This window comes from Mya arenaria, chromosome 8, assembly GCF_026914265.1.
Source record: "Mya arenaria isolate MELC-2E11 chromosome 8, ASM2691426v1".
In the NCBI taxonomy this organism is placed as follows: Eukaryota; Metazoa; Mollusca; class Bivalvia; order Myida; family Myidae; genus Mya; species Mya arenaria.
Window position 1 is genome coordinate 61685839 of NC_069129.1, and position 6428 is coordinate 61692266.

The window sequence follows — 6428 nt, forward strand, 5'->3', positions numbered from 1 at the left end:
TTATGATCAATTTCAACCATAAAATACTTCACTTAAAACAATTTCAATATTTTTAAAACACCCCGTTTTTTGCACATTCCCGTTTAGACGTTAGGGATTGGAAGAATCCCGTATAACACGTCTATTATTTTAGACTAACTGATACATCTGAAAGGTAAGATCACCATTTAGTAAATAAAGTGAGGCTCTTACTGGAAACACTGAGTACTGTACTACGGAATAATTTTTCGTTGAAATACTGTTTTTACGATTTTTGATAATGTGTAAAAGAATAGAATTTCGTAAAATGATGCTCATTAATAAGTCACAGAACAACATTTAATTAAACGCACTTACTTTCTGTACAGTTTTCAACAATTCATTAATATTAATTGTAATATTTACTGTATTCATCTATCATAGTTTCTGTCACGTTCATAAGTTATTAAACGAGACTGGAATATTTAAAGACAAACCGTTTCTATTTAACCAGTTCTCATCAGATTTATGTTTAATAAAGGCAAATTGGGTACAGTAAGATTGCTCTGTTGCCGCCAAGTAATATTTGTACTGTTACATATATACGTAAGATGTATATAAATGTTTTCCCAAACATAATGGTATCCGGTATAAAGGTAACACGCAAATTTGAAATGTGAAATATTAAAAAGAAAGCTATTCATGATATGAATGTGTCTTATAAAGACAGACAGACGGACAAGCTTAACCAAGTATACCCCCTGGGGGGTGGGGTCCCCCAATTATCCATTACGAGTGGTTTATTTTTAAATTTTACATGTGGTGCAATATTGCTTATTGCATGTTTATGATAAACACACTAAAATCCCTGTTGGTGTAGATTTTCAACATAAAACAATTTTAGTACAAGGCTTATTTTAAAATTGTTCAGAAAATATGTGAATGACAAATCACGGTTTCATGTGATGCATCTTCCATATGGAACCGTAACCAAGTGAATAAACAGCGTTTGTAATATTCCAGACTAACTATGTCGGTGGAGGCGTACCTGCCTTCCTCTCCTATCACGACGGGCCTGGTTGCCCTGGTAGCGGGCCTCTTCTCCTTCTGGCTGCTCAGGCGCATGCGCTATAACTACCCGCCCCGCCCAGGCATCGCGCTCCCCCTGCTGGGACATGCTTACAGTAAGGAAAACACCACTGAAATTTTATTTTTTCATTTTATTTTGCATGATTTCTTTAATCGATCAAGATATCTAAGCCACACTACTATAAGAGTTCTCGCGTTGCATACTTGTTTCAACTTAATTTAATTTTATATTGAAACATGTTGCAGCTACAAAACATCGATATATCCACTCTATCATACGGCACCTTTGATATTTTTCTTCATATAAATCGAGTTTAGAAATTTAAATATCTTTATCAACATAGGTATAGTTTCTGACCACACCCCTAACCCACCTATCGCATATATGTGTTTCTTCCACCCAGATAAGTAGATCCGAAAATTTAACCATGCTAGAAATTCTTATAATGCCCATGGGCAAAGATAAAACAAGAACCCGTATGGAACTCCTTTTTAATGGTCATCACATTGTAATTACCTCCCTGGTTAAAGACTGTCGTCTGTAGCATCATTGAAACCATGTCTTGTATTTAGAATGCTAATTATTTATTTCTCGTTTCAAATGTCACCATAAGAAAGTTTTCACGCACCTTTCAAGAAATAATGCTTCACTCTCCTCAGAACTATTAAAATAACGATTTGACTATTAACATAATCTAAATCACTGCGCGCATATCCATCACAACCACGAATTATCACACGCATTCATACGCATTTATTTTCACTACGTACAAAAGAGGTCCAGCAAGAAATACAGTTTTTACTAAATTTTGTTTCACTGAGATGGTAGAAAAAGCGTATTCGCTCGTGTAAGGTAGGTTCATTCGAACGCTCGCGCAGGCTGTTTTGCGGAAACTCGGTAAACCTCGTTTCCTCAAAACATAGACAATGCGAATGTCCGTCGGACAATCGGACATGTCCGGTATATTTCCATTTTGACCGACGAAACTTTTGTTTTGGTCGGTCACAATGTCCGGTGAGAAATTAAAGTCAGCACCGTTTAATTTTCGGAAAATTTATTTTCAGTTTCAAAATAAATGTTCAGAGTTATTTTTAACTATTATATCATGATTATTCAGCGTGTTAATCTGTGTATCACTATTTGTAAACCCTGTTTCGACATGTTTCCGTAAAAGCCGATAAAACGCGTAAGGTTCCGATTTCAGCTCGTCCTCTAATACTTTTATTTTACGGAAATGTTCGGAAATTACAAAATTCCGTATGTATTTATTTTCGGCGAAGTGGTTCCCGGCAATCGTGTTAATTTAAATATGACTGATTAATATACCGAGCTGACTTTCTTTCCGCTCTGTTTAACATTGCCAATAACAAGAACACAACTTTCGTTTTTGCATAAATGTTGTGCCTGAGTTTGACTTGCAGTACAATTCGTTACATTTTATAACCGTACTGTATCTTTAATTTAAAGATGAATTAAAAGAGTACGATCTAGCTGTTCCATGGGTAGACGAACCAGATATGAGTTTTTTTTGGGAGGCAAGGGAATAAAAAAAAATTATGACATTTATAAGATCCGAATATTGATTTTTTTACATGATGTTTGGCTTTTTTGTAATTTATTATAGTTCTGTAGGACAAATCTAACCAAAAAGATCTAAACCTGTTATAATGGGGAATTACAAAACTTATTTAAAAAAGAGGCTTAAAATCAAGGTTTAGGCTGATGTAACTGAATACTGTTTGTAACATTGCGACAGGTAAAAAATTGGTGCGACAGGTAAACTTTCAGTGTTTACCTGTCGCAATGTCCTGTGAAGAAGAAAAAGTTTTCGCGTTGTCTCAAAACACCCTACGCTCGGGTCGGGATGAACCTATCTTACACTCTCAGCTTTGGAAGATACTTATAATCTCACTCTGTTCAACTTTTTTATTTTAGAATTAACGTTAAATGACCTTCCACAGCAAGCGTTTGAATGGTCGAAGGTATACGGACCAGTTCTGACCATCCATCTAGGTGAGTGAATATATTCTAAGATATACATTCACGGCTCTTCTGTTCGTTTCTTATTTTAATTTCACGCTAAGTTCTAATAATATCCATGTTTCAGTAATTATCGCTATTGCTTTGACGACATGCCGTGTAAAAAGTATAGTACTCGTTCCACTGTTCATGAGTTATAACCCTTATAGTCGCGAGTGCAACTGATCCCATCTTTGAGTCCAGACTCGACCTTCAGGCTAATCGTAATCATGGACCAATACCCTGTCACTAATCTGAGCTCTATCTAAAGAAAGAGGGCTTTGACGCAATGTTCACTCTATTTCTCTTCGCTACACTTGTCGCAGGTCCCTGTACTTCTGAATTATTACGGAATAAGTGTGACCCCTTGTAGGTTCCTGTACTTCCGTGGGACAATTGATCTATAATTACGGAATAAGTGTGACCCCTTGTAGATCCCTGTACTTCTGTGGGACAATTGATCTATATTTACGGAATGAGTGTGTTCCCCTTGTAGATCCCTGTACTTATGTGGGACAATTGATCTATAATTACGGAATAAGTGTGACCCCTTGTAGATCCCTGTACTTCTTTGGGACAATTGATCAATATTTACGGAAAGAGTGTGACCCCTTGTAGATCCCTGTACTTTTGTGGGACAATTGATCTGTAGATCCCTGTACTTCTGTGGGACAATTGATCTATATTTACGGAATGAGTGTGACCCCTTGTAGATCCCTGTACTTCTGTGGGACAATTGATCTATAATTACAGAATGAGTGTGACCCCTTGTAGATCCCTGTACTTCTGTGGGACAATTGATCTATAATTACGGAATAAGTGTGACCCCTTGTAGATCCCTGTACTTCTTTGGGACAATTGATCTATATTTACGGAATGAGTGTGACCCCTTGTAGATCCCTGTACTTCTGTGGGACAATTGATCTATAATTACGGAATGTGTGTGACCCCTTGTAGATCCCTGTACTTCTGTGGGACAATTGATCTATAATTACGGAATAAGTGTGACCCCTTGTAGATCCCTGTACTTCTTTGGGACAATTGATCTATAATTACGGAATAAGTGTGACCCCTTGTAGGTTCCTGTACTTCTGTGGGACAGTTGATCTATAATTACAGAATGAGTGTGACCCCTTGTAGATCCCTGTACTTCTGTGGGACAATTGATCTATAATTACGGAATAAGTGTGACCCCTTGTAGATCCCTGTACTTCTGTGGGACAATTGATCTATAATTACGGAATAAGTGTGACCCCTTGTAGATCCCTGTACTTCTGTGGGACAATTGATCTATATTTACGGAATGAGTGTGTTCTCCTTGTAGATCCCTGTACTTCTGTGGGACAATTGATCTATAATTACGGAATAAGTGTGACCCCTTGTAGGTTCCTGTACTTCTGTGGGACAATTGATCTATAATTACGGAATAAGTGTGACCCCTTGTAGGTTCCTGTACTTCTGTGGGACAATTGATCTATAATTACGGAATAAGTGTGACCCCTTGTAGGTTCCTGTACTTCTGTGGGATAATTGATCTATAATTACGGAATGAGTGTGTTCCCCTTGCAGGTCCCTGTACTTCTGTGGGACAATTGATCTATATTTACGGAATGAGTGTGTCCCCTTGTAGGTCCATTTACTTCTGTGGGGCAATTGATCTATAATTACGGAATGAGTGTGTTCCCGTTGTATGTTCCTGTACTTCTGTGGAATAAATGATCTATAATTACGGAATGAGTGTGTTCCCCTTGTAGGTTCCTGTACTTCTGTGGGACAATTGATCTATAATTACGGAATGAGTGTGACCCCCTGTAGGTCCCTGTACTTCTGTTGGATAAATGATCAGAATGATATTGTGTGTTTCCCTTGCAGGTCCAATGAAGACAGTTGTGGTAAACAAGATAGACGAGGCGCTAGAGGTTCTCGTGAAAAAGTCCACAGACTTTGCCAACAGGCTTATCACACCCTCAGGTAACGCACGGATACATGCGGCCGCTGATACACATGCCAGTATAGCAAATACATATTTCAATCGATAAAGAAAGACAGTTCTATTGCTAAACATGATACATTTCAAGTTGGGAGTTGTAAACAGTTTTTCCAGAGGTAACTGTTGCTTTAGTGACTGATAGCTCTCCGACATATGTAGTAAATTAAAGTGTAATCAATGTTGCTCCAGTCGAGATGTTTACGGACGGGTGTCGGGACATCGCGTTCAGTAACTACTCTCCCACATGGAAACTACACCGTAAACTCTCCTCAAAGGCCCTCAGGTACGGCAAAAACACTCAAGGTTCCTATGCGATGTTTTTACATAACTGTTTATAATACAACTGGAAAGAACAGGGGCAAGCCACGTAGTCAAGAACTAATCAATCAGTTTCAAACCTCACCTACGTTCTAACTAAGAGTTTGTTCATGTTTATACATACATATTCATTTTATTTTTACCCTATGCGTAACGCTCCATCCAGTGTTGAGGTCTGTAAAGTTTCCGAACAGGATAGGATCTTCGAGCGCATCGCTCAATATTCCCATCTTAATCTGCACCTGATCTTCGTCATACGACGCTTGATGAATTGATAACTAAAAGGAGTACACTTCGTTAATAAATAATTTTCTATTGTTGTATCCAATGGATTTCTTTGACTCGTTCTGAATGAAGCTCTCGTGATCAGTCTGAGGTAGGCTTTAATGCTTATGCACCAGTCATTTGTAACCACGCCCCCCAGGTCCGGGGAATAGCGGGGACTTTGAATTTCGGTCCAGCCAAGCCGGGCAAAGTCTCCGCCCTGCGGGGACAATCTGCTGGTAAACCCCCCGCCAAATGCCCCCGCATACAAGGGACCCTAGATAAGGCCAATTTCCCGCTAAGTTTGGCGTGAAGACAAAACCAACGCAGTCACCCGTCACTGCGGGGCCACCTGAAAAGTAAAAACACGGCCCATTTCCCCGGCTATCCCCGGTATACACCCGGACCTGTGGGGGCCGTGGTTACAATTGACTGGCGCATTAGTACATGCATATGTATTTTAATAGGTAAAGGAACATTAAAGACACGTATAATCTTAACCCCCACACACATTCCACAGATACTACATGCAGGGACCGGCCCTAGAACACCGTGTGCATGTGGCCTTGGAGACGGCACTGGCGGAGATGGACGGGCACGCGGACTCGCCCTTTGACCCTGTCGAACACATCAACTTTATAGTGGGCAATATCCTTACCGGCTTATGCTTCGGAGGATCGTAAGTCGAGATTCTGCCTTTTTAATTTCTTTGGAGAAAAAAACAAATTTGATTCACATTGGCATTCCATATTTCTTAGCAACTATCGTAGCTATTATGGATGCAAACGA

At 39.3% G+C, this 6428-nt stretch overlaps 1 pseudogene; it reads left to right on the plus strand.

Moving 5' to 3' along the window:
- LOC128244433 (uncharacterized) overlaps nucleotides 1-6428 on the plus strand; it is a 25741-nt pseudogene continuing 19313 nt past the window's right edge.